This window comes from Epinephelus fuscoguttatus, linkage group LG22, assembly GCF_011397635.1.
Source record: "Epinephelus fuscoguttatus linkage group LG22, E.fuscoguttatus.final_Chr_v1".
NCBI lineage: Eukaryota > Metazoa > Chordata > Actinopteri > Perciformes > Serranidae > Epinephelus > Epinephelus fuscoguttatus.
Genome location: NC_064773.1, coordinates 24,220,815 through 24,248,673, shown reverse-complemented (window position 1 = coordinate 24,248,673; position 27,859 = coordinate 24,220,815). Strand labels below are relative to the sequence as shown.

The 27,859-nt window shown below is 43.0% G+C and overlaps 1 long non-coding RNA gene across 2 annotated transcripts in view; it reads right to left on the bottom strand.

The window, feature by feature from the left end:
* The window catches only part of LOC125883040 (uncharacterized), a 36,971-nt gene extending 9,199 nt beyond the window's left edge, over nucleotides 1–27,772 (bottom strand). Inside the window, exons 1-4 of one of the 2 annotated variants that reach the window (XR_007448442.1) lie at nucleotides 27,563–27,772; nucleotides 27,340–27,446; nucleotides 22,533–22,583; nucleotides 487–617 (exon numbers count right to left, since the gene is read on the bottom strand). This is a non-coding gene — a long non-coding RNA (uncharacterized LOC125883040). Of the gene's footprint in view, nucleotides 1–486; nucleotides 618–22,532; nucleotides 22,584–27,339 lie in introns of both variants that reach the window. The other variant, XR_007448441.1, reaches the window with a different exon arrangement.
* Nucleotides 27,773–27,859: the final 87 nt, after the last annotated feature.

Genomic DNA, 27,859 nt, shown 5'->3' with positions numbered 1-27,859 from the left:
GGGAGAGAGAGGGAGCCTTATGGTGGGGCTCGGCCTTGTGTAGCAGGCCCTGTCTGGCCCTCGGCCCAACATTACAGCACTAGTCCCCCTCTGCTCCCTCCAAAACCGTCTCTCTTTCACACACACAAAAGGCCGACCTGGAGTGCAGAACTGCAGGTACGAACGCACCAGAGGAGAGATTAGCTCGGTTTCGTCTGAAATCCAAAGCCCATGCCACGTTTCCCCCCTGGTTTGCCTATATTTAGTTAAGCCTCCCCTCTCTGGATAGTCATGTAGCCCTGAAGGAAACAAAACCCCGACTTTAGACACGCAACTTAGGAGAGCTGGTCGGCCGAAGTCAAATTATCGCGTTTGTTTCGTCTGCGTGTCATCGTTTTGTCCAGAGAAAAACCCCTGCATGTGTGCATGCTTCATACACACAGGCATACATGCACACACACACTTACCTCCACACCCACACAGACACACACACTCTTTCTGACTTACCCACTGAGACTTTGTAGGCAACTGGCACACACACCACGGTCATCGGCTATCCAGGGTAAAGCGCCGAAATCTACGCTGTTCATTGTGCCGGATCCCTCTGTAGCTGCACGCAGTATGTCCACATATCCTCTCTGTAGAGAAGGGCAGAGAAGGAGCTCGGATTCAGTCACACAGCTCTGCACTCCCTGCAAGGAGTAGGCGGGCACGCCAACGAGAGACCCATTCAGAGTCCCAGAAAGTGCCAGCCTCCCTGTCTGCCTCAACGCCTTGTCTGTATATCTGTCTGCCCATCTGTCTGCCCCTCTGTCTGGGTTTTACCCTGTCAATCTGGCCGCCTTACCCCTAAACCCATCTCTGAGCCTCGGGTAACCTGCCTAACCTCAGCTAACTGCTTTCTAATATTTACAAACCGGCTCCCCTCGCTCTCCGCTGTCTGCCACCTCCTAGTCTGAGACTGTCAGGGCCCGCCACAATAAGGAGGCCATGTGGGTTTCCCATGGAGTCGCGTGTTCCTCCCGTCTGGCAGTTAACAAGGCTTTGAATGAGGAATGTTAGCAAACAGAGCCGCTGAATGTCGGGTGAATGCTAAGCCAGGCAGCCAGTCAGATCGCAGCACTGGCCCGGGCATATGAATAATGCAGAAGACTCGACAGGGAGGAGAGGAGGCAAGGCTCCGCCTCCCACTGCCCCTTCCAAACTCCACCCGCCCCTCCTTCTTTCCCCGCTCGAAACTCAAATGCCTTCACGGGAGCAAGAGAGCAGAGAGGTGGAGGGGGGGAGAGAAGGGATTCAAGATCACTGCTGCTGCTACTCACTCATGCAATACAAAAAAATAAAAAGTCCTGCAGGAAGAGAATGGTTACACATGCATACACATGTTATCGCCACAAATCAGCTCTTGAAACATGCCACTTTTTCCCTGTCGTTAGGAACTATCCCACTTTTTTTTGGCTTTTTGTGTCTTTTGTTAGGAATTGGCACCTGTCCCAGAAAAAGCCCCGTCCCTGCTCCGCCCTCCTGCTCCCCTTTCACTGGAGACTGCCCACGAGAGAGAGAGAGAGAGAGAGAGAGAGAGAGAGAGAGAGAGAGAGAAGGAGAGAGAGCGTGAGGAAGAGAGGGTGGGGCAGAAAACCCAAAAGAGGGAGAGGTTTAGAGATGGAAAGGGTGAGGAAGGAGGAGGGCAGAGGAGATAAGAGCACAGCAAAATACATAAGAAATCATCTGCTCAAACCAAGATACATGCACAGGTAACACCAAATCAAGCAGCTGGTTAAACAACACGCCAAAAACAAACTGCCGTCTTCATCCTCGGCTTTCAGGGAGGACTCACGCGGAAAGGAAGCATGGCGAACAATCGTGAAGCACGTGCTCGAAAAAAGCCTTCGCATCACGGTAGAGCACAAACCAAAAAACCACAGAGTCGACCCCGTCCAGTTTAACTCTACTGACAACAACCCAGAAGCAGCAAAAACTGACCAAATACATGTGATCAGTGCCCGCGGAGTGAAGAAAATGGGGGTCCCGCAAAATGTCTTCGCAAATGGCGCAGCGGTGTCGAAGTAGGAGTAAAGCAAAGACACTTGTTGCATGATATTGAGGAGCAGATCTTGCAAAGAGAAGCGAGAGCAGGCAGAGGGTTAAAATCCTGGGACTGGGAGTAGTAAAAAATCCCTCCCTCTTTTGGCACAGACTAGCTAAAGGGGAGGGCCTGCCTGTAGAAATAGCAGCAGAGCGTTTTTCCCCTCTTTTTTTTCAGAGCTGCAGCGTCCTAGTCTACCCTCTTGCATGTGGCCGGGACCCAGGGAGAGAGGAGGAGGAGAGCGATGGATAGAAAAAGAAGCAAGAGCCGAGAGGGGAGGGGGCGAGAGAAGGAGGGGAGAAGAGCTGTGAGTGGAGGAGAAAGGGCTCAGCTGATGATGAAACAGGGACGTGTGGGAGTGCGTGCGCACTACGCATTTTCATCACCGGGTCGGCACGACGTGCGCGTGCATGAGGCGAGATGGGGAGTGGGGGGTGGGGGGGGCACAGTGCACTTCTCCTGAGGAGGAGAGTCACAGCAAACACTCACAAATGATTAAAGAATTCTGGGACAACACCTAACTTTGAGATTCAGGGGAAAGATTAACGATTCATTTCAGAGCTGCTCTGAGTTTAATATCAGACGTTTTTCTTTGACCTACATGTCCTTTCTCACCAAACTTCCGGGTGGCGACAAAAGCAACGGTGTCCCGCAGTAAAGGCCGAAAACGAAATTCTGGCATGATCACTGATGAATATCATCTTGATTGCCGCTTCGTTTTTTCAACCACAGACACGTTAATGAGTTGAAAAGCTACACTGCTTTGGCACACAATCAAAGCCAGATAAGCACCTGGGTGCGACTGCCCTGCCATGATTGCAACAGTGCTGTAAAATCCTGTAATATTTACCGCAGTGCGCCCGCCATGTGCCATTACTAGGCCACCCTCGCCTTGCTGCGATCCGCAGCAGCAGCAGCGGTGGTCCTGCGTGCGAATAAGGAGAGGAGAAATGTCGGGCAGGAACCGAACGATAAAATGGACTCTGCTGATGACTCGGCTCGTGTCCTGCACCCTCCTTCCCCCCCTCTGCCTCCCCCTCAGTGTCCAGCCTATTCTGTCTCCCACCCTTTCTTGTCCTTTCAGTAGCACTCTTATAGCCTACAGTAATAAACAGCCCAGCTCTGAGCAGCTAGTGTTAATTTAAGCCTGCATGAAGAGGATCCTTTTTATGTGTTTTTGTGCCAGATACCACCCCTGCTGTCTTTCTCTCTCCCCTCTGTCTCATGCACACCTACCAACCTCTGTATCAGCCCACTGAAGGTTATTCACACCCGTCCGACTTCCCTCCCCGACAAACTTCTCTGTGGCCAAAATGCTGTAATGCCCCTTAGCTGTTTGCAACAGATTCCCCCATGGCAGAAAAACAACTTCCTCTCTTTTGGACGCCATTCCCCTCCCCTCCAGTCCTCTCTTTCCCAAAAGAAACCCAGAACTCAGCACAGGCAAATTTTTCCCCTCCTCTCTCCCCAAAGTAGCAGCCGCACAAAAGAGAGGGGAAAAAGGGAAAACTGTCCAAAAAAACGACGGATCTCACATCATGGAGCACAGCTAGCTGCCCTTGATTTCAATGTCTTTATTGCTCGCACAGTGTCTAAAGAGGAATTGCACAAATTGAGACGAATAAAGGTGGGGAACCCTCCTTATACACACTCAAATATTCTCTCATTTGTATGTTTTTCACTGTGCAGACGAAGACGAAGACCAGAGCGAGTATGAGCGATTGAACAGCAAAACTAATATGGCCGCTTGGTTAGTTGCAGTCTCTCCTACCTCCTCACTCTCAGTCCTGGAGGGTGAAAGAAAAGGCGTTACGCTGCTGTGTGTGTTTCTACCTCAGAGGACGGACCCAGAGAGAGAGAGAAAGAGAGAGAGAGAGAGACACACACACACACACACACACACACACACACACACACACAGAGTGAGTGCACTTGTCTTGCCTAACTCTCCTCAGCTTTCCACAGTCTCAAATGAAACTTAGCTTCCTTGTGTTCTGTCTTGCTGCACTGTTCGCATATCAAAAAAACACAATGCACAAACGCGAAAACTTCCCGTCGAGAACAACGAGCATGAGTGAGACAGAAATGAGGTTACTAACAGGGCTTCAACATGTGATTTCACTGCACTTTATCAAGATATAAACTCAACTCGTGTCCCTTGATGAGAAAAACGGATCGAGCACCAAACAGTCATCAGATTGGCCCCTGTGACGTCGCATCTCGCCACGTCTTTTGAACCAATTGCAATCGCTGCAAGTATAAAACGCCACTACAACGGCATGCTGAATATAAATCACACAATAGTGTAAACAAATGCATGTTTCATCAGCAATTTCAAGAGTCCCTTAGCCCCCCTCGTCTATCTAAGACACTGTTTCTGCGAGTCAGTTGTTTACCATCTAACATGTGGCAGGAATTCAGAGTTCACTTGAGGATACGACTCTGGTTTTGGCTCAGCTGCCAACTTCTGACACTGTAGCCCTCTGCGCGGCCTCGCCCCTGCAGGAGCGGCCTGCGTAATGCTGCCATTGATGAAACTCCAATATTAACAACCTCATTTATGACACCTCCAAGAGTCCACAACCACAATTTTTTCATCAACCCCCTTCACCTCCAGGTTAAATCCAAGCTGTGCTCTGCCTTTACATTTATTGTCAGACTGTAAAAGCATATTGCATTGTCATTTAATGTGCACGCACATCATATTTTTAAAGCTCAAAACACAGTAGGTGAAGACAGAAGAGAAGCTGCAGTAAAGTGATTCGGCTTTACCACGCAATCTGTAAAAGATGCAAAGGGGAGGGGAATTAAATACAAAACACTATCAAATAAACCGACCGCAGTAAATGTGTCAATGATGCACAACTCATGTTGCATGGTGGCAACATGGCTGTGAATGTCTTGCAGTCAAAATGAGTTATAGTTCATGAGCCGAAACAATGGAGTTGTTGATTCAGTGGTCTTATCAGACCCCCGGTGCCTTCACATCCTTATGAATCATCCCACGGATCCACTGCGACAAACACAACCCAGCAACATACACAGGTCCAATTTATAGCACACACACACAGAGCTCGGTGCTGTACCGCCCTAGGACAAGCAGTGCATAAGAAAAAGATGAGCTAAAATATTTTTAAACACTCAGTGCCAAAAAAACATACAGTATAAATACAGACAAATCACAACATGAATTGAAATTAAGCAACAAATTATTTGCCTTTATAGGAACAGAACAGATCAGCTCTCTTAGACCAAATTCATCATTAGACACAGTAAAAAAATAAAAATAAAAGAAATTCAATACACCTTTCTGCATCAAAAATGCCTTTTCTTTTATGTATTTCTTATAGGTTTTAGTCAGCAGTTAATAAAATGCAGTAAAATAAGTAGAACCACGTGGGAATGCCAGTAAAGAGAGATGTGGCCCTCTCTGCGGCAGCCACTTCTATGAATACATGACTTATTGCATGTAAAATGCCAAAGTTCGGGTCTATTTTTACAAGCTTAAGACGCTGTCCTGAACGGTAATAACTCACACATATAACCCCAGTTGTATTTTCACCTTATAAGTTACAGCCATCTATACGTTCACACTCCGGTGAACACACACACACACTTCCTTCTCTCTTCGGTGACCAGTGCGGTGCGCCCCGCTCCCTCTACGAGGTGGTCTGCTGAGGGGCCCCTCGGCAGCACGCGCCTCGACAACTTCTCTATTACAGCCGTGACCCCTAAGGTCAGTCTCTGAAGGGTTCTGAACAAAGGCCACGACCCCGGGGTCAGAAGTGTAACGCCGGGGGCAGGCCGGGGCCCCACGGCAAAGGGAGCGTGCTGTTTGCTTTGAAAGGTAAGGATCACTAACACAGAGGCCTAATAAGGATTAAGGGGCCATCCCCTTTGGGATGTCACTCTGGGGCCTCATACATCAGTCTCTATTAACCTCCGTGACCCCCGGCGGCCATTATGGGGCTACGGGTCACAGCCGCTCACGCTGTAGAGCTGTAAAACCTAACGTCGCATGCAACCTCTAACACTGGTGCTGCTGATTACATGGACAAATTGTTCTAAGAGGTAAACGCCGTGTCACACAGGACGCAGTGCTCCTTCTGAGGAGTTCTGCCTGTCCAGGCAGCTTTAATCGTGCTGCAGTAGCTGGCAGATTTCACTTTTTAATAGAGACACTTTAAGGCTAAAAAGTTATCAAACATCAGGATATTTGTTTCGATAATAAAAAAAAAAAGCCTAATGGGTCTTAAAAAAATTAAATACAGCAATAAAGCAATAGAAATGTTTTTTTCCCACTTTGATAAAGAGCCAGAGAGAGTTTTGCAAAACTTCGATAAAAGCAGGTGAGCAAGAACCGAGAGGCAGAATCACAAAATGGAGGACAGGAGGAGACAACATGGCGGCCCGAGTGATGCAGTCACTCACACACTGCCTATGACCTGCCAAATCGCTACAAAAACGTTGCTCACCGTGCATCATAGGTGTATATGTAAAACAAAGTTATTTTTTAACAAACGTCAAAACAAAAACCTACTTTGACTCGACTGTGAGAGACACAGAATTCCTTCAGTCACTTTGGGACCAGACAGATACAAAGGTTAACCCTGTGCAGCCTGTCATGGACCAGGCTCAGCATGTGTAGATAAACTCAACACTTTTTATCCAATTTGATTCATTAACATTATATTTAATGATTTCTTCTTTTTGCTCAAAAGATGTCAGTGACAAATGAAGTATTTTAATTGTTTCAAAGTTCATAAAGAGTATGAAATATAATTATTTTGTGCCAGGAAGAAAGAAAAGTTTGATCTATAACAGCATTTCTTTCTCTTTTAATATAACTGAAATATAGCAAATGCAAGATAATACATTTATTTAAAAAACAGGAAAAGAGAAAACAAATATATCTATACATCTAAATATGCAGTATCTATATATATATACATCGTATACGTGCAGTATTATTAAAATAGAATAATGGTAATTTAATGTGAGCCTGCATTCAGGAGGCAATTTTTTCAGTCAGGGATCAAAATGTGTTTTTTTTCTGCTTTGAGTAAATTTTTAAAAACCTTGAATGGATTTATGAATTCATTTAAAAACTGACTTATCAGAATATGGGACTTTGTAAAAGGAAAAGTTGACAATTTCTATTCTAAATTTAATATAACCTAATAAGATTAAAGACAATGCAGGTTTTTTTCACCTAGGGGGACCCTTGCAAAAGGACAAACTTTTATTCTGAAAAGATTTTGTATTTTTTAACAACAGAATGATGATAATACAGTTTTTCCCACATTCTGCTGCACAGAATTTCATAATAAATTTAACTTTGACCTATTTTCATAAACAGAACTATGCAAAGTAACATGGCAAAGTTGAAAATGCAGAGCACTTCATTTCAATCACAGCTTCATCATGACTAAATGATACTATAAAAAACACATCATAATTATTGTTTAAAAATCAGGATGTGGCATTTTTATAAACTACTCAAGCTGCAGTTTCAGTTGGAAACCCTTAAAAGTGACAGATAATTTTCTCTCTCTGTTTGTGTAATTAAAGTCTATTGAGAAAGCTTTTCGACAGGATGTCATATTCTTCTGAAACTTTGAATCTCTTTAGAAAGGTGGGAAACTAAAAATACATAATTGTAAAGAAAACACGCGTCCATCTGCATGTGCAAAATCATACGAGTTTCAGACCTTTCAGACATTTTGAATGTGTTATTATTAATGATGATCCTTTTGAAATGCAGCTATCATTACTGCAAACTGCTTAAATTAGATACATTTTTATTAATTTCACATTTAAAAGTTAAGTGTTAAATACATTATTCATTTTCATCACTTTCTAAAACGATTTTTAAAACTTTTACATTACAAATGCAGAAGAGGGGTTAAGCAGCTGACTGAAATTTCAAATAAACAAAGTGGTGAAAGCCTGCAAGGTCAAAAAAACGTCCTCAAGTGTTTTCCGAACACATTTCACACTTATCAAGGGCGATGACGGAGGACTTTGATTTAAATGTATTTCTTTGATAATCATTAAGCCACTCACCTCTGAGAAACCAAGCTCCTGTGTGTGGAGGGAGCCCTCTCGGCAGCAGAGCAGAGCAGAGCAAAGGTTGAAAAAGAGGAGAGAGACGAGACGGACCTGCGCTCGCCAGAGACAAGTGTCCTAAACAGCTTTTAAAACAGCCAAACAGATAATAAATCCCAAACAAGCAGCACTTTGACAGCCTTACGAGCATGTCCAGTTCTGCAGCTCTTCTCTCATTTAAGAAAAGGCAGTGCTTTTGGGAAGAAGCATCATCCTACTTTTACTTAACCATGAGATTCCCCTCTCTGGGTCATTTTGCCAGGTTTATTAGAAAAGTTTGGTGTCTCGTTTAGCTAACAGAATACGCTGCCCATCTCGAGGACGTTAAAAAACTGTAATCACACGGATATTTATCAAGGGAACTAAGAAACGCCGCTCTGATCCTTCGCAAAAAGGGGCTGCTTTTTCCCTGTGATTTTCAGTGTGGGCCATGACAAAATTCAATTTACAACAAACTCTAATGCTGCCACCCTTGTCACCTTGGTCTCATTCAAGCTTGCATTAAATTGATTTTTGTTGTGAGGCATCGAAATATTCCTCAATGGTGCGTGACACAGTAAAAATGCTCTGAATGTAAAGTCAAGTGCTCTCAAGGCTGCAACATTTCAGCTCAAACATTTAACATTTTTGATCACACTCTGGAATAACTTCTTATTAATAATGCACATGAACAAAGGCAAATTATATACTGCAGACAGGTTAAAAAGATATATTAAAAATATATATATAGAGAGAGAGAGATGCATTTTATATGTTTGAAACTTACCCACCTCTCCCCTCCTCCCAACACAAACACACACACACACCTCTCCTGATTCCCAGCTACTTGCTGCTCACATTTCAGGGTCCATCCTCATTAATAAATGCTCATTTTTGCTTATCAAACATCTGCGTACATGCAGGTCTCTGGTACTTGCAGGGAGTGGTACCACCTCTTAAAGGGTTCGGACCTGCTGTTGGTTCTAGTTCAATGCCACGTCACAGAGCCAGTGCAGCATGGACGGGCCTGCGTGACCTAGCTCGCCTCAGATAGGAGCCCTCGGCGCCCCAGCCCCCATCGGGACCGTACACCCACATTTCATACGAGGGAAGGGAAGGTGGTGGCGGAGGGGGATGTGAAGCCGTGTTTTGATTTTAACTGCATCCTCTCTGTCCTTCCTATTATTTCTTTCTGTCCTCTTCTGATTTAAAAAAAAATATATATCAGGCACTTAATCTCAGTGAGTGACAGCATGTTCGTCTCTGTCGCCTGTATCCAATTCAGCTGACTAAGGGTTCAGGAACACTCCAAATAGAGTGTTTGTTTGATTTCATATCGAGTGTGCACACACATGCTGCCCGGCTTCACACTCAAGCACACGCACGTCTGGAGTTGTCTGGGTTACACAGGGTAACGTGACGCACACGTCTACATGAAACCGACAGTGTCTATTTATGTGAGCAGGAAATTCACAAGTAAAGGTTCTGGATTTAGAAGATAATTTGTTTCATTTTTTTAATTGCTGGTTCACTTTGGTTTAATAAGAAAAAACATTCCCAGACAGAAAGAGTGTGTGTGTGCGTGTGTGTGTGTGCGTGCGACTTAATGATCTACTCAAGGACGTCCACGTAGCACGCTAAAATTGAAAAATGAGGAGTGCTAATAGGTCAGAGCATCTCCTAACTGCTGCAGCCGTCGAGTCTCGATGCTAGTGATTTATCTTTAATTGGATTTTACAGAGGGGTCTCCCAGTGGGAGTCGGCGGTCTCATTTCTGAACTGTCCCTACAACTTTCTGCAGAACGTACAGACAAATAAGCAAAGTCGGCCTGGCGGTAAACAGAAAATGCAATTAAAGCTGAGATGTGGAAATTAAACTACATCTGACCTGCATAATTATTGTTTTGTAAATCTATACAGCAGCACAGTGAAATATTCATCTGCATATTTTTACATATATTTCATGTGAAAACACTCAACACTTTTTTTTTTGTTTTGTCCTCCTATTCATGGCTGACCTCGATATTAACCCCAAATCATTGTTAAAAACGATGCCCTGATCCAGTTCTTCAAACAATGTATAGCATTCATTTTGCTGAGAATTTAAAGTATAAGTCTAGAAACATTTAAACTAAACTCTGGTATCTATATTCTATTTTTCTTTTTAAATATATTTGCTAGGGAGTTTTTACTGAACGAAAAGTCCAAAGAAACACTAAACATGTAAATCATTAATAGCTCTTACTTAAATCAAGTGCTGTTTTTCTCCCCACAGTATTAACTCACGTTGGTGTCTACTGCAGTGTGCAGTCTACAGAGAGGGGAAAAGAGACGCTGGCTCTCAGGGGTTAAGATGCTAGCAGTCATGTGCCTGTCGGCTGCAACAAAAGCCTGCCTATGTAGGGTGCATACAGATGGAGCGAGCTCCTTTGTGTGCAGCGTTTCACACGTCGCAGCCTCGGAGCTGCCAGGTCTGGCTCTCTGGGCCTGGCTACAGGCCTAGCTAGCAGCTTGTAGCACCTGACGCTGGGCTCTTGCTTTGCTTTTCTTCGCTTGGGACCCGAGTGCGGCAAGTTTTTGAAAAGATAATGGCACAGAAGTCTAAATAGTGGGTCACGCAGCTCAACACAAACAATCCCAAACGAAATACAGCCGAGCAGAGCGCGGCACTGTAACCAGTCGAGCTCAGATCAGCATGACAGGAGCAATTGTAAGCATGCCTCCCACTCAGGTCTGCCACAAAATATTTGATTTCTCCCTCCTCTACTGTCTGTAAAATACCTCTGTGAAACGCTCTTCAGGACAACTTGTAACATGCTGATATAAATACGACCAGTGCACGTTTTAATCATGTGTACAGTTGTGCATGCTGTGTACATAGTTTTGTATCCCACTATATACACTGTGTCTGTATATTCTGCTATATTTATGCTACGTGCGCCAAGTCTCTAAGGCAAGTCCCTTATAGTGTACATGTTAGTGTACACAGTGATTAAACTAGCTAATGCCTGGAACAAGCTTTAATATGGGAGTGCAGACATTCACAAGAAAGAAGCTCGAGTTTTATCTCAGTTTTTTATTTTCGACAGAATTTTTTCATCTGCCCTCAATGCTGCAAAAAACACCCTTTCTGTATACATATATTTAGCGTGCAGGGCATTCATACAGTTTGCACTTCCTACCTGTGTTCAAACTAACACTTTTCTTAAGCTTTACAAGGTCAATTTATCATTTCCAGTCCCAAATAATGCAACTTCATTCGTGGAGAATTACACAAAAAATGCCATGGAAACAAAGTCAGACGTATATGGCACAGACGAAGTGTTGCAACAGAAAATCCATACTCCCATGTGTGAACAGACTTGACCTTGGACAGAGCATTATGTTTCATTCTGCACAATACAGTATATCCAAATAATACTGTGAGCAATGTCACTGCGGTAAATACCAATTGTGTGTCACGCTGTTTGCTGAAGATTACATTTTGATAAAGCTGCACTGTAAATAGAAAACGTGATAAAAGAAGCAGAGGTTGATTGTGCGGTGTTGTTGTGCTCCTCGCAATTACAAAAATAGACGTATACAATGGGCAGCTGTCAGCGGTGTGTAAAGTTTAACACTAGTTTTTACAGTATATTCACTCATGAGGTACTCGGGTGGAGGCTCTCACCCAGAGTGAGTGAGCAGGTGGGGGGGTTCTCTTTCCTGCCTGAGGACCCTTCAGCGGCACACCTGGCTCTTGTGAGGATGCAGCCTTTGACATTTTAAATGCAGGACAATCTCTCTGAGCACTGGGGCACCCTGCTGCCATGACTGCACTTAAAACCCACAGAACGTGGATGGAAATGCTGAGGATGGGCATTATTCTATTATTTCAAGCTGCTTGCACTAAGTCACGTTTTTAAAAATATAATTACATGTTTAAGTGTTCAGTCGATACAAGCATATTTGTCCCTGTGCTGCTGGTTTTGGATTGTGAGAGCCCCAGGCCTGCAACACGAGTAGCAGACACTACACTCGGAGAGAAAATAGGACCATAAAAAGTCATGTCTGCTATCCTTCCAAAAATCACAATAAATCTTTAATGAGACGATATTCTGCTCTCTCCAGATATTCTCCTCAAACAGGCCTGCTGGCATCAACATTTACAATGTTAAGACCAATACTGTGTGTAATGGTTTTCCTAAAAGCACAAAGTAGCAAGATAGTGATTAGACACGTGAAATGATTCTAACCTGACCCAACAGAAGCTTTTATGTGGCTATTAACATGTATTAGAAACAGGATTGAAAGGTTTCCTGTTTTGGCATCAAATGTTAGCACATCTTTTAAAAGATACGTGCACTGCTAGCTCTAAGCTAGTTTGACATATTTAAGCAAACAAACAGCTTCCATTACTTTCAACAGAAATGCTAACAACAGGGATAATGCGGTTACTGGTTTAACGATTAACCACTGCACAATTTTCGACTCTTAGTACGACTGTAAAACCATTTTTGATAACTGCACCCTAACAAAGTTCCTACAGCATATAGCCAGTTAGATTTCTGACTTTTTAAGACTTTTTAATGTCACTCAGGATGAAATTTAAGACCAATTTTACAATGACCGAAAATGAAGGAGAAAAAAAACACCAATTAGTCTACTCAGGATTAGGGCCAGTTATGTCTAAACATTTATTGTAACATAAAACATGACTTTTTGGGAAACACCTGGCATTTGTTGGCGGGTTTTCTGGCTAATTTTGTGTTTCTTACCCTGCATGTGGGATTCCACTGCCTTAATTCCCATTGTGCCAAATTAGGATAAACTTTCTGCATGGAGTACACCTTGTATTGGTTTCAACCATGTCGTAAAATCTTGGTGAAATGGCAGCGGCCAAATTTTTATTATATCTGTACTTCCCCTTGTTGTCCAGGGTACAGTGACAGCTAGCTAGCAGACAGTGGATCCTCAGCTCTCAGCATCCTGGCCGGACACAAGTGTTGCTGGTTCCACTGTCCTGATCTGTGTGACCGTCATGTGAGAGGCATTTGGTAAATCACTTAAAAAAAAAAATAGATGTTACCGATTATTTTGGGAACTCTGGGGGCTTTTCAGAGATTGTTTTACGACATTTTAATACCAATTAAGCACTTATTTTTAGATTAATAAATTCAATGCCTTCTAAGACTTTTTAGGGATCTGCGGGAACCCAGTTGGCAACAGTCAACAACTGTAGTCAGCTACATCGGTTTGTTTTGCTGTCCACATCGTCAGTTACACAGATACTCGAGTAATATGTTTACATAAAGTATTGGCTATGTTATTAATTAACGCTTATGCAAACAAAAAGTTCTGTAACTCTTAGTTGTGGTTTTCAAAGTTAAACTTGGTGTGTGTATTAGTACTTTTTGAACATTTACAGTACATTTTAATAATATCATGATAATTCTGTTCACCATGATTGTTCTGGTCGCTATAATTGTAAAATGATATTTTCATACTGTTTCATCTCTAGCAAACAATGGTAGAAACTTTTTTTTGTTTATCTCTAAATCCTCTAAACAGGAGACTTTTTCTTTAATGTGTCTCAAGGAAGAGCAATAACAAATTAAGAAGCCTACAAGCAAGGTGTTACTTTATCTCTTCATAAATGGTACAATGGTCATTTATCCTGCCATCACACTTGCGGTGAAGCGGGTGAGGTGCAATTAGCCCCCACATATTGTCACGTATTGTTCAACACCATGTTACAAATTTATTAAAGAGTGTAAATACTCCAGGATCAGGAAATTAAACTCTGCAGGCCTGCAGCCACAAATGTGCAGGTGTGTATGTGTAGAAGAAAGTCTCTGCTTTCCCTTTCTTTCTCTCTCTCTCTCTCTCTCTCTCTCTCTCTCTCTCTCTCACACACGCACACACACACACACTAAACAAACCCTCTCTGTCACTCAAACAAGCTACTGCTATAAGTTGTATGTTAATTGAACCTTTGTCAGCACGGCCTGGAGAGTATTAGCTCCTATTTTCCAACCCTGCACCCTGCTGTCACCAATCATGTCCTAAAACACATAAACACACACACACTTATACACACATGTACACACACCACATGCTTGAGTTACATACTACCAGGACAAGCCGGCTGGGTGCCTGACAACCACAGCGATGGAGGAGACGTGAGGGAGGGAGAAGAAAAAAAAAAGGTACCCTAGCGTGTTAGTTTTCTGCCAGGGAGTCCCTATTGACCTGTTAAACCTTTGTGACTGGAACAAATGCAAATGGCGCTGACTTGTTCACACAAAATACTAAAGGCCCATTCAAATGAGGCCCCGGGCCACAATGCAGCAGTGGCCGAGCGCTCTGTGGAGGCAGGGCAGCCCCCAGTCTGAGAGACAGAGAGAGGGAGAGATTCTTTTAGCCATTGCACAGTTCATTCTGGCTGTCTGGTGGAGAGCAGCCATCCACTTGCATTTTTTCTCCTTCATGAACACACACACACACACACACACACACACACACACACACACACACACACAAGATAAAGTTACCTTACACCTCTGCGGTAATTCAGCCCTTACTAAATCACAAACACTGTTACACTGCTCTGAACTTTACCCCATAATTACCTTGTATGTAATACTTTGTAATTGGACACCAGTGGACCTGAACTGTTCCTGTTATCAAGCATGACACCAGTGGTGCCTGATAATCAGACACTGCCTAATCCACCTTGGCTTTTGCAAGGATATTCAGTGAGTCCCTGTGGCTAATATCATATCCTACTTTTTTAATTCTGTCCATGGGGTATAGAATAGGAAATGAAGAGAGGGACCAAGTGGGAAAGAGAGAAGAGAGAGGAGGGAAGTGGTGGAGAAACAGATATGATCTCAAATAGAGAGAATAAATAAATAAATAACTATATTAAAAGAGCAGTTTGGACCAGTCATTGACTGTGTTTACGTGCACAAAATATTCCGTTTTTTGACCTTTCTCCAAGAACAAAAAACAGTATTCCCACTAACCTGTTAACATATATAATGTAAATGAATATTCCACAAACATATCTGTTTATATGCAGCTGTGCATACTCTGATTAAAGTGCCGTAATCGGTCATTTATCAAGTGAATATATGAAAAAATGTAACGACCTGAGACATCATTTTGCCTCTTAGCATCAAAATGACATTTCTTCAAAGTTTTTCTCACTGACGGAAGACTTCTAATGTGTGAGCACAGCCTCCCTCTCTCTATCTATCAACCATCTTCTGGAAAAGATCTGCATTAAAATATCTGTACATATATCAAGAATAAAACAGAAATGTGAGCTTTTCTTTTGGGCATGCATCTCTATTCTTTACCCCACCACTGTAAACTGTTAGCTAGTGGGTTTGTACGATGCATTGACATTTAAATGCATTTTCTGAATGCACTGTACACATGTCCAATTAATGCCCATAAAACCCGAATAATATCTCCATATCCCACTTCTTGATCAGAAAATATTTAATTTAGAAAAGGGCCTAATTTGGAATATCCAGACAGAAAATGCTGTTTACATGACCTTCATCATATTCTGAATAATACTGGAATATTAGTGTGCATGTAAACATGGGGGGAAACAAATAATCCCCACAGTGACTGTAATGATGAGTATTTAACCCATAATACTGGAGTATGATTTTGTGTCAGAGTCAAAAATAATATGAGTAAGGTGTTTACATGCCACGAAAATGGAAGACAGCCAGACAACCCGACTGAGGTTTTCCATAATCAGAGTATGAGCTATTCAAGCTGAGATATGGGATTTGTGTGAGTCAACCCACAACTGGGTTAACCGGGTTACAAAAACAGAATTCCTCTGCATGTAAACGCAGTCACTGTTGCTAAAAATGAAGGCACTGCGGGAGGCTCTGGGATGAACATATCTATCAAAATGCCAAACAAACCACCTTTGAATGAAATACGATGTGTGTGGGACAGAGACTCGACTCTGTGCTCACTTGACTGTAAATGTGACACAAAGCTGCTGTGTCTGTACGAGACAAATCTTCCTCTGATACGAAAAGAATACGCTTTTTTTTTTTTTTTTTAACAGTATACAGCACATTGGGCCCTTGGAGGTCATGGAGGGCTTTCTTGTTCCATCTCTTCTCTCCAAATAAGAGATTAGTGGGAGCCTGAGGATGGCTCTCACCAGCACATCTGGACAACACCTGATCTGAGGCCTGCTGCCTACTGGACCTCCACTAAACTGGTTCTATCAAGTGTAGGATTTTATTGCAACAGTAGGGATGTGGTGGGAGGTAAACCAACCAACCAAAGTCACTTTACACATATTCTCAATCCCATACACTGTAAATGTGTAAAGACTAATTTTGTGGTGTTAATTTTATGTATGTATTGCATTTTATTTTTATGATAATGAGTTGCAGCTCCCTAACATAATTAACACTTCAACTGTTTTAAATTCTGGCTCCCTTGACTCTAAATTGTTTCCTTTGTAACTTATATCATGTCTTTTAAAAATAATGGCTCTTGTACCTGTTCAGTATATTTCATGACAAAGATTAACTTCCATATTTGCACAATTAGTTTAATATTGTAGATATGTAATATTAAACTGCATCAACCCTCAGTGTGTCACAATGTCAGCCAAATCCTATTTTATATTTTTTTTCTTGACTGCTTTTTTCCCCCTGCCATTTATTAACTCCGCTGTCATTTTGAGAGACCAATCCTATGGAATAAAACCGTGGCAGTAAGTTTTAGCTTTGAAAATAGAATTTGGTAAACATCAGCACTGAAAAAAATCCACTGAAAAATAAAACACACACATTAAAAAAAATAATAATTTTTTTTGCACTGTGGTGTGTTTTTTGATGACTTTTTTTCTTCATATCACTCTTTGTTCAGTGTCTTTCTTTTTTTTTTTTAATGCCGACAAGTTGGGTTTTTTTTAAGTTTCAACTTTCTGAAACCATTGTGGTGTGAAGGGGAGGGAGGGGTTTGAGAGGAGGGGCAAGGAGAGTGTGATTTATATAAAATCTGCGTACTAAGGAGAGAAGAAAGGCTCAGTCCGTTCTAAAGTCTGGAACCCTACACATCTAGAATACGGTCCTACTACGGACCTAAAATATGTCTTTCATAACCTTGAACTCCTTGAACTCCCAAGCAGCAAAAATACAACGTTTGCTTCTCTTTTCATACTGAACAAGGGTGGTTAAAGTTAACTTTTAACTGATGTTATGCTAGTCTGGCAGAGGCCAGCCAAAACAAGAGCTAACCTTACCTAATACATGACAGCTAGCTAATGTTAGGCTCTATTAGTAAATCATTGGCAGAGAGAAACCGACCTACATGAACTGACGGAGTTACAACTCATGAAATCTGTTGCCAAAGTTGTATGATAATACCAGAGGCTCACCACACAAGTATAGGGTCGAGCCAGCTGCCATTTGGATTTTGGTGCGCATCTATTAATGCAGTTACAGTACCGGTGACTGTAGCCAAAAAGGACCAAGAAAGACTTCAACAATCACTTCTCAGCTCTGGCTGTGTGAAATCCAATGAGGAATGTAGGTACCCCTAGCCGAAATTATGGAAGCTGGGGCCTTCAATGGACACCAACTTTGCTTGGTGACTCACAAAACTGTCCCCATCCACCTGGGCATGTCAGGTAATCACTGTGAAACTAGGGCTGTGGTCAGTCTTGGTTGAGTGAGATTCTACCTACTCTTCAACCAATCCACTGTCAATGGGGAGAAAAAAGATCTGCTGGAAAAAAACATCAAAAGCATATCAACCAACCAACCAACCAACCAACCAGAAGGTGTCAACCCTGCATCAAATGATCACCTTTCACCTTAACCTCCTGTCATTCTGGGATCTCCATGGCTCATCAGATATCCACATACTGACTGGTCCTCTGGAGTTATCGTAGGTGAGAGGCATCACTGTCATGTCACTCGTATCGATTCCTCTGGATCTGAGTTTCCAGATCTCTCACAAGTTTCTTTTAGTGGGCACAAAGAACAAATCCCTTCGTCCTTGCATTGTTTACCAGGATCTCAACAGTAACACCCTAACGACAAGTATCCTCTACGACCCAGCTTTCGAATTGCCACAGGGGGCCACTGTTTTTTCTTAGTTCAACTTCAAGAATGCTCACCTGGTACACATTATGAATATCTGCTGATGCCTTCTGGTTTGACCAATGTTGCTGCAGTTCTCAAAGCCTTACTAAATTATATGCTCTGGGACATGCTAAACAAGTTTGTCTTGGTATATTTGAATCACACTCTGATCTTTTCTAAGACCGAGCAGGAACATGTGCAGTGTGTCCTTCAAAGACTGCTGGAGAACCAGCTGTTTGAAAAGGCAGAGAAGTGTGAGTTCCATGTCTCTTAAGGCATCTTTCCTGGGGTTCACTGTCATTGCATGCAGCATCCAGATGGACCCCACCAAGGTCACGTTGCGATGCTTCTTTGGGTTCGCCAATTTCTACCTGCACTTCATCCAAAACTACAGTTGAATGTCAGCCCCTTCAATGCCCTAACCTCCAAGAATATTTTCTTTGTGACACCCCAGTCTCTTTAAGAGGACTACAGAGAGTTAAAGCATTGTTTCACCACAGCTCTTGTCCTCACCCTTCCTGAGACTTCACACCAGTTTGTAGTGGAGGTTCACGCCTTTGACACAACAGTGAGCGCTGCTGTTTCTTAGCAATCTATCTTGGACCAACAGCTTCAAATCCGCATGTTCTCTTTTCACAAACTATCCCAAGCAAAAAGGGACTACAACATTGGCAGCAATAAATGCTAGCTGTAATGAGAGCTGCTGAAGAGTGGAGACACTGGTTGGATGGGGTGGAGCACAGTCTAGGCCAACCACAAGAACCTGAAATACACCCACACAGCTAAGATCTTAAGTCCCACCAGGCCAGGTGGGGTCTGTTTTTTTACAGATTCAACTTAATGTTTCCTTCTGCCAAATCTCCCAAGAATCTGAACAGTCCCACCAGTTTCAGTCCAAGGATACTCAGTCACGCCAGTGTAGTTCCTCCCCACTGCTGCTACAACATGTTTTTGCCTGTGTGGTCTCCCTAGAGACACTGACTTTAAAATGGGGCCTAAATTAATCTCATTTCTGGGAAGAATTTTACAGTCGACCTTTCCTCTGGGTTCTATCTACAATCCTGTGGGCTGAGAGAGCGTATGAACCAGAAGATGGAGATACCTCTGTGTTGCATCTCCTTCCACAACCCTGCCCCCTAGTTCAAACAATTGTTATGGGTAGAGTACGCACAGAACACCGCTCCCAGCTCTGCCACCAGCCTTTCTCCAGTCCAGTGCTCCCTCAGTTATCACCACGACTCCTCTCTGGAATGAGAAGCGTGGTGGTTGATAACTGGGGAGCACCGGATGATGGCTGATGATGAGGGCCCAGTCCACATTCCTTAACACTTCTGACCACTACCAGAGAAGCGCCAACCGTTGCCGCACTCCAGCCCTTTGCTACATCCCAGGACAGGCTAGATACACCGGACCTTCATCTGAGGGTGGAGTCCAGGAAATTGGCTCCTTGCACTGTGGGCCTCTTGCCCATCTTCAAGGTCATCAACACGGCCCTTGGATTGTCCCAAGTGTAAGAAAGAGTCCACTTAAGCCCTCCTCCTCACCAATGGCTTCTCCCGCCGGCTTGGGAGTGGTCTCTAGTAATCAATCAATTGGGAGGGGTACGGTCCTAAGGAACTCTCTTAGACTCCGGCCAGGGGCGTTTGGTCTCGGCCCTGATTTAAGAGTTTCACCACAGTCATCCAGACCAGCCGGGAGGCACATCAGGAGTCGTCACTTGAGGGGGAGGGCGGGTTCTGTCACAGTGTCAGTTACTTGCTCGTTTCCATTTTCCTTGTTTGCCTTTTCCCCTGCCATGTACTAACTCTCCTATTGTTTGAGATCCTGCAGTGGCATAAATCCTGTCCCACTGTCATTCATTCTCTGCCAGATTATCTATTGTCACTTTGCCTCAGCCTTTCAGCCATTTTCTCTGCCTACCTTAGTTTTGCCTGCTGTGACCCCCTACATGCTTTTTGAACTCCTGCTCTCTAGCCTGAACCCCTATTGATAAGTGCCTCATCTTTCCTGCCTTCGTCTGTTTTCTACCTTTATTAAACAGTATTTTACCAGCCTGGTTTCAGTCGTGTTTGTGGGTTAAATCCTGTTTTTACTGAAACTTCACCCCATGTTGACCAAAATTATTCTTCATAAACTATCTGTGAAAAGATGAAAAATCTAAATATTCTGAGTTTTTTTAAAATAAATTTATCATGTGACTGAACTTTAATTACACCACACAAAGAGCTGCTTTCATACTCACAAAACTGGATTTTTTTCCAATTCTGCTTTTTTCCCCCCATTGAGTAAAAACTTAAATCTAAAATTCTGTAAATATAAAGCTGAGATTAGTAAGTATGAATATTTTTTCCCTATTTTTATGTGGTAGGCTTTGCAAGAAAATTAAGCTGATCCCACATCCTGCAGTGGGTCTGTCAGCCATGCTGTATGAGTGACACCTGCAGAGGTCACACATGAGCTAAAACTCTGCAGGGAGAAGGGCAGAGGAAATGGAGAGGGAAGAGAAACAGCAGAGACAGAGCGTTGCAGAGATGACAGACCAGACTTTAGTCTAACAGCATTAACAAGTATTTTTTTATGGACTTTAAAAGCTTGCTTTGTGGACCTGAGCAGCTTGCTATGTAGAACAACACAATGAGTATACACAAAAATTAAAAGCTGTACTACCACTAAAGATATTTCTTTCTAAGACTTTATACTTTTAGTCAGCTGCAATTTCTGTACTTTCTTCTGTCTGCAGAAGTTACAAGTTATTTCCATGCTTGAGGATTTACATAACAAAATGTTGCTTAAACTGAAGGAGACTATTATTTGGAACACGTACATTTTTGGAATATTTGGTGAATACATTTCCCACATGACATGACAAAAGGGCAGTGAACCCCAAACATCACAGGAAATGACACAAGACTAGGTCAACTGATCGACCACAACCAAATTAAAAGACAACATCTTGAGGATGAATTTTTGATTCAGTGTAAACTTTTAAACAGAAAACTGTATGTATGCGACACTGTCATGTGTGTGGAGGAGGGGTGGTTTTCTCACATAGGAAATACTTAAGATTAAGAGGAACATTGAGTTTCAAGCAACTCAAATGAACTCTGAGCCTGATATTGACGTTACACTACTAGAATTATACTGCACCGGTGAACTCCTCCCATGTGGTCGTCAATGCGAGACAAAACAAACATGATAAACTACTTGCAACCAGGATTTCACCGGGGCCAGGGACACGTACACCAGTTACAAATCTTTTTGTCAAGAATTCTATTCACTCACACACCTCCATGGTCCATGCACGTTAATTTGACACTGTTGTCACAAATTTCTAAACAGCAACTCATAAATCCTTTCTTCAACTTTTAATTCACAATATTCCAGCCAGACGATGACCAAAGTGTCCTAATTTACTAAAAAGTTACTCATTTACAGCACAATTCACTCAAAACCACATTTTCAAATATCATAAACTCTATAACTACATCATAATGTTCTGATCACTTTGTTGGGATCAGTTTCACGTAAGAGGAAAAAAAGATCACACCGTTTTATTTCTTCCCAGAGAGTCTTCTTACATAAAATCCACTTTGGCCATATCCCCCCTGACTGTCCTACATAATTACGACGCTCCAAAACTAAAGCCAGGCATCGTTCTTCTTCACTGGGAAAAATCAGAGTGCTGTCGATGTTGCTGGACAAACTGCGTCTCATTGCTCAAATCTGATTCTGCTTATTACTGTTAGTCTGTTAAAAATATACTTGACTGTATTGAAACATTAGACAGAGATTGTCAGTTTGAGTGTTAATCATCTTATTTTCTGTCTTGTTATCACTCACAGTTTCACAAGAGCTGGGGAACGGTGCCCAGAGTGTGCATTCGACTCTGAGTGCATGCTGCTTAGAAACTCTAGAGATATTATTTAGAAATGCTGTTTTTTCCAAGATCAAGCTTCAATGTACATTTTATTCTTTAAACATTATATAATCAGGTTAGTCCCTTTTAGATAAAACAATGTTTTTTTTTCAAAAGATGCCTGGCTGAGAGAGAAGCATAAAGCCACATGGATTAAATAATGCAATACACATAACATGATTTGCAATACAGTAGCTCTGATCCTTTTGCCTTTACAGCATGAATCCTATAATTCATGTTACCCTACTCAGCAAGACTGCAACCACGACTTCTGTATGAAATGTAAGCAACACAATATTTTTGTACACAGGATGTTTTTGCATGTGAGGCATGACCATGTGCTCACCTGCACTGCAGTATCTGAGGTCTTCTGGTTTCACTTGTGTCCTCACTTGCCCTGCACCGAAAACACAAAACACAGAAGGAAAAAAAAGACTCAAATGACAAATTTAAAGTGTGAAATGTCTCGCTCCATTGTTTCGACATGCACTGTGAGGAGTGATCGAGAACAGTGATTGATTAGGACGTGTGGCGCTCCGTTTTGTGGCGTGTTGTTCTCCCACCGTGTGCCAGCACAAGCTGAGCACAGGACATTCTTACTGGAACATTTTTGCTGTTACATGTCAGTGTTGTTGGGCAGAGAACCAGCTGGAATCCGCGTTTCTATTCGACCATAAGTTTCATTTGTAATTACATAATCATTTATTAATTATTCATCTTATTTAAATAATGATTTATATTTTTTTATATGCAAAATATTACACACTTTATAATTTCATTAAGTGCACTAACAAGCTGAATGAAGGTAAAAGCTATCACTATTCATCACTTTCCTTTACTAAACAAGCATTATAAAGGAGATATAAAAAGACAAGTGAAATGGAGACTGTGCAAACGAGCAGCCATTCAGCATTAAAAACAAGACCATTCAGACTGTGCAATAATAAAACACATTCATTTTCTGCCCTTCAGGAAGGTCAAAGCGCAAAGTCAGCTACAGCCACAGCCCTGACACTGCTGGAGGTCTGCGTCAGGCTCAAGGGCACCTGGGCAGCCTTCTGCCATGCATATTGATACAAAGTTCTACATACACACAACAAATAAAGGCAAAATAAAAGGCAGCTGCGTGTTTCCATAACAGAAGCGTTCATTAAAAACCAGAGTGTGTCCCCATTGTTCTTATTTCTGTTGTGCTGCAGCGGCAGCGTGTGCTACTATGTTTTTAGTTCAATCTCGCAGACGAACAACTCAAACAGTTAAATATTTTGCAAACACATGGAAGAGGCTGAGTAGGTGGTTTCAGTTAGAATATCTGCTCTTATTTAATTCCTAAAAATCCCCTTTTGCTGCAATATGTACACGCAACCTTGAAAATGAGATAATCGACAATTAGGGTTCAGGTCATGCCATTTCTACCATATGCCTTGGCCTGTATTGGATTCTTGGAACAGGTATCATCCTACGTAAAATGTGTCTCGAGAACAAACTAAACTCACTGACCTTCAAAAGACATAAATCCATGTCACAATTACGTCCAAAAAATGATCACAGTTTGGGATATCAGCGTTCAATCATCCTTCTCTGGCACTGCAGCTGCGACAGGAAATCTACTTAAATATTTCAGCCCTTTATCTCTCACCCAGCAGGGTTTATTAGTTATTTTTAGCTTTTGTTATTCCCATATTATCACAGCTTTCAGGAATACAAAGGGATTCAGAATTCTTCGCAGCGCCTCAACACTGGCTTTAATAAAGCCAGTGGTACAGTTTGTGTAGGTGGTTTATGGTGTTTTTTTGCCTCCTATGTACACAGCCTCTTTTTTGCTGTGGATATGTCAAAACTGAACCGGAAGAACCTGCACTGCTCCCCACAGAGCTCTGCTTCATTTGCTTTTCGTCTCTCCTTTCCTCTCCCCCCCTCCCCATCTTCTCACAAGACTCGTGAACTCTCTATAAACCCGCCGATTCCCCCCAGAACGCTGCTGTCTATCCGACATCAGTCGAACTAGAAATAAAACAAAAGAGCGAGAAAAGAAGCTGAAATAGACAATAAGGTATAGAGAATGAAGAGGGAGGGAATGAGAGAGAGAGGGAGAGAAGCAGGCCAGATTGCAGAGGGTTGAATCAATGCAGCGGCCTGGTCTCTTTTTTTTCTCCCCTCTTTTTTTTTCATTTTTTTCTCTCTCTCTCTCTCAAATGATTCACAGTGGAAAGAAAAGGCCTTTTCCTTGTCCTCAGTTGAACTCCACATCAGCTTCCTGTTAGAAAAGCAAGGAGGAAACACCCAGAGCAACACGCGCGTGCGCACATACACACACAAACACACACAGAGGAAGGCCTTCACTAGTGGATTCTTCGCTGCCAGAGAAATTAGGTCAAGCACTTAAATGCCCTGCACTGAGATGCGCAGAGATTTAAAACGTGATGTGTTTGATGGGGACAGCAGAGGCATACCGGGGCAACAAACATGCATGCACTCAAACGCTTGTTGCACTTAGAAATGCACACTAGCTGCACACTATACTGTCAGCTCATGGCTTGCCACATTATTAATACCAAGAAAAAAAAAAAGAAAAAAAAGAAATAATCGGTGACAGACGCCCACTGCTCCTACTGTTAATACACCATCCATCTGTGCAGCTTAGAACATGACAAGGTGGCTCAGACACACACAATAAAATAAATGATGTGTATTTAAAAAAGGCGCAGAAAAACACCTTTTAAGTCCCTGCACAGGCAGAAACTAACGCACTACGTGCACGCATTTTCAAAACGCCAGATGACCTGATTAGGGAGTGACATGAGTCTCTGTGCGCCTCTACGACGCAGCTCAGGACAGGATGGGACAACACAGCACGCCACATTGCAGTATCAGCCGTGCACACCGAAAATCACTCCCGCCCCGCCAACCCCACCGCCTCCCGCCCTCTGACCTGAAATGCCCTTAAAGAAACAACACACCACATCACCATCACATCCAATCAACTATTCATAGAAAGGCTGGATTGCGCTCAGCCTGATCTTGCCGTTTAGGGTTTCAATCAATTGCGTGAGATATGAGAGAGCAAAAGGGAGAGTGGGAGGCAGGATGAAGCTGTTCTGAAAGCAAATGAGAGAAATTTTGGGTGAATCCAAGCCTCTTCTCTCTCCATATTGGCAACCGCCAGTACGGCCCACAACGGGGCTCTGAGCTACAGGGTGGCAGGGTAAATCAGACGATAATCACGCCAATTTTCACTCTGCAGCCATGTGCTTTCTCCTGTCCCACTGACTCACTTTGGAGAAATGAGCCCCAGTCCATTGTCTGAGGTCCACCTGTGTTTCGACTCCATTTTCTCGAAGGCACAATGGCATTTTCCTGTTTACAGCGGCGACTGCGCTTTATAAACATGCAATATCAAGGTATTAACACATCTCATGAAGGAGTGTGTTTGCGAGCGACGGCTGCGGCCAAAAGGTCATTCTGACCCTATTCATATTTCGGGCTTCTGGCAGTTCTTGTTCCTCTTTCCTGTGAAAGAGGCATGGACGGGGAGAGAATATGGTCGTAGCACAACACCATGTTTCTGTCAGCCAACACAGATCTTTTCTTAGGAAACACTGCTGCGTTGCAATTTCGACTGACACTCCAGTATGAGCAGAATCTTACCCGGCCCGCCGGCCAGCCTGCAGATGAAGCTTTGAGAGCACACACACACACAGACACACACACACAGATCAAGCAAAATACATGCGCAGATGTGCATGAAGCCAGAGATGATTTCAAAGGACAAAAAAACCCTTAAGATAAAGTGTTAAAGTGTCGTGTCTGTTCCACGTTTAAACCTTTTGACTTAAGGTGCTGTAGGTAAACGTTATCTTTGGCATGATCTGAGACAACGGAACTGAAAAGAGATGTCTGAATCTCACAAATAACACGAGGACATGTTGAAATTTACTGTAAAGCAGGACACTCGCAGTATAAATCCTGCATTTCCACGCAGTGTGAACAATAATTGGATCCTACTTCTAAGTATTAATCTTTCTACCATCTTGAATGCACTGTTACTTTTTTGCTCAGAGAAAGATGATGGCCCACATTGATTATTGTCAGGGAAATTAGCTTATTTATCAATAAACCATCTATAGCCACAAGAAGAAAAGATTAAGGCTACAAAATGAACTCCGTATGAACCCGAAAACTGCTTATTTGTTCTGTTCTCTAATACGAAAATCTACATGTCCTACCTGATGAATGTGCAGCTCCTGTTATGACTGTTCAAACACCTTCTTGCATGTAATATCAAATAAATATCATCATGTACACCCTCGCTTTAATTCACCAAAGGGGATTTTTAAGTTTCTATAATTTTTCAAACACATTTTAGTCTTTTAAAAGAAGCTCGCCGTACACCTGAGAGACAGCCAGGGAGCCCACACAGGCCTTTTAACCATTAAAAATACATCCAGCTACTGCTGAGTTCGCTCCTCTCAGATTTCAATGAATTAATTTCATCAAAAACTTCTCTGAGGGAAACCACAGTGACACATCAGGGGAAACCGCACAGCTCTACCATATGTTCTCATGTCTTACATACACTGATTATCTCAGGGTGAACAGCTCGGGAGACGTCGCTTTTTTTTCTAATTAAACGCACATTTCGCTGAAATCCTGTAAATTGCCCACTTGGAGAGCGGTGATGTTTTCCGCTGGACTGACGTGATGTGCCCGGCTGCCTATCTGTGTTTGCATCGGGGACAACAAAGGGAAAGATTATGCCTCTCTGCGAAGGGAAACTAGGGCACGAAAAAGACGACCTCTTTTCTTGTATTGCGAGGGGAGAATTTACACTCCGGCGACCATTTCATCTTCATGTAAGGACTGGAGGATGTTTGGGACTTGTTCGCAAATTTACAGACGATTATGTGAAGCTGTTAAAGTGTTATTATGAACGCGCTGGTTTTTAGCACCCTGGAAACTTCCCCCTGAGGACTGTGGATCGGTTCAGTCATAACAGTGTCAATATCCACTGACCCAGTCTGAGGGAAATATATCGCTACACGCTTTACGCTCAAAAAGTCGAGCGTTGTTGTCATTTGTACGCATTTTACGCAAATGGAAACCTCTTAAAACACGCCTAACAAAGAGAAAAGGGTGAATTAAAGACTACGCACCGACAGGTCTCCGAGTTCAAGTTGGATGGTCTCTCCCTCCGGGGTGTCCAACTCCAAGTCCGCGGGCTTTATATCTTCTTAACGCTACCTCGTCTTCTGTTATGTCCCTGAGCCACAAAATAGCAGGAAATAAAAAAGCACAAAGCGATATTTGTAGGCTGGGAAGTAGAAAAAGTCGTCATGTTGAATGTGCTGGGGTGAGACAGTCTCCGCGAGCGCCTACCGGGCCACGACAGAGTTGTGTTTCGCCCCCCCTGTGTGCGTCTCTCCGCAGCCATCCAGCTCGGTTCAGTGGGGACACACAGCCTGCAGACTGCGCCGCGCCGCGCGTCCTTCGCCGCCGATGAACCAGATGCGTCAAGTTCAGCTGAGGTGAAGCCCCGTTATACAACCAGCCCTGGGTGTGCAGCAGCAGCAGCCTGCTTATTTAATGTCCCCTAAAGGTGGGGGGGGGGGGAGAGAAAAGGCATATCATATTGAAATGTCTGCAAAAACAGGCTGTATTGAGATGATTATTAAG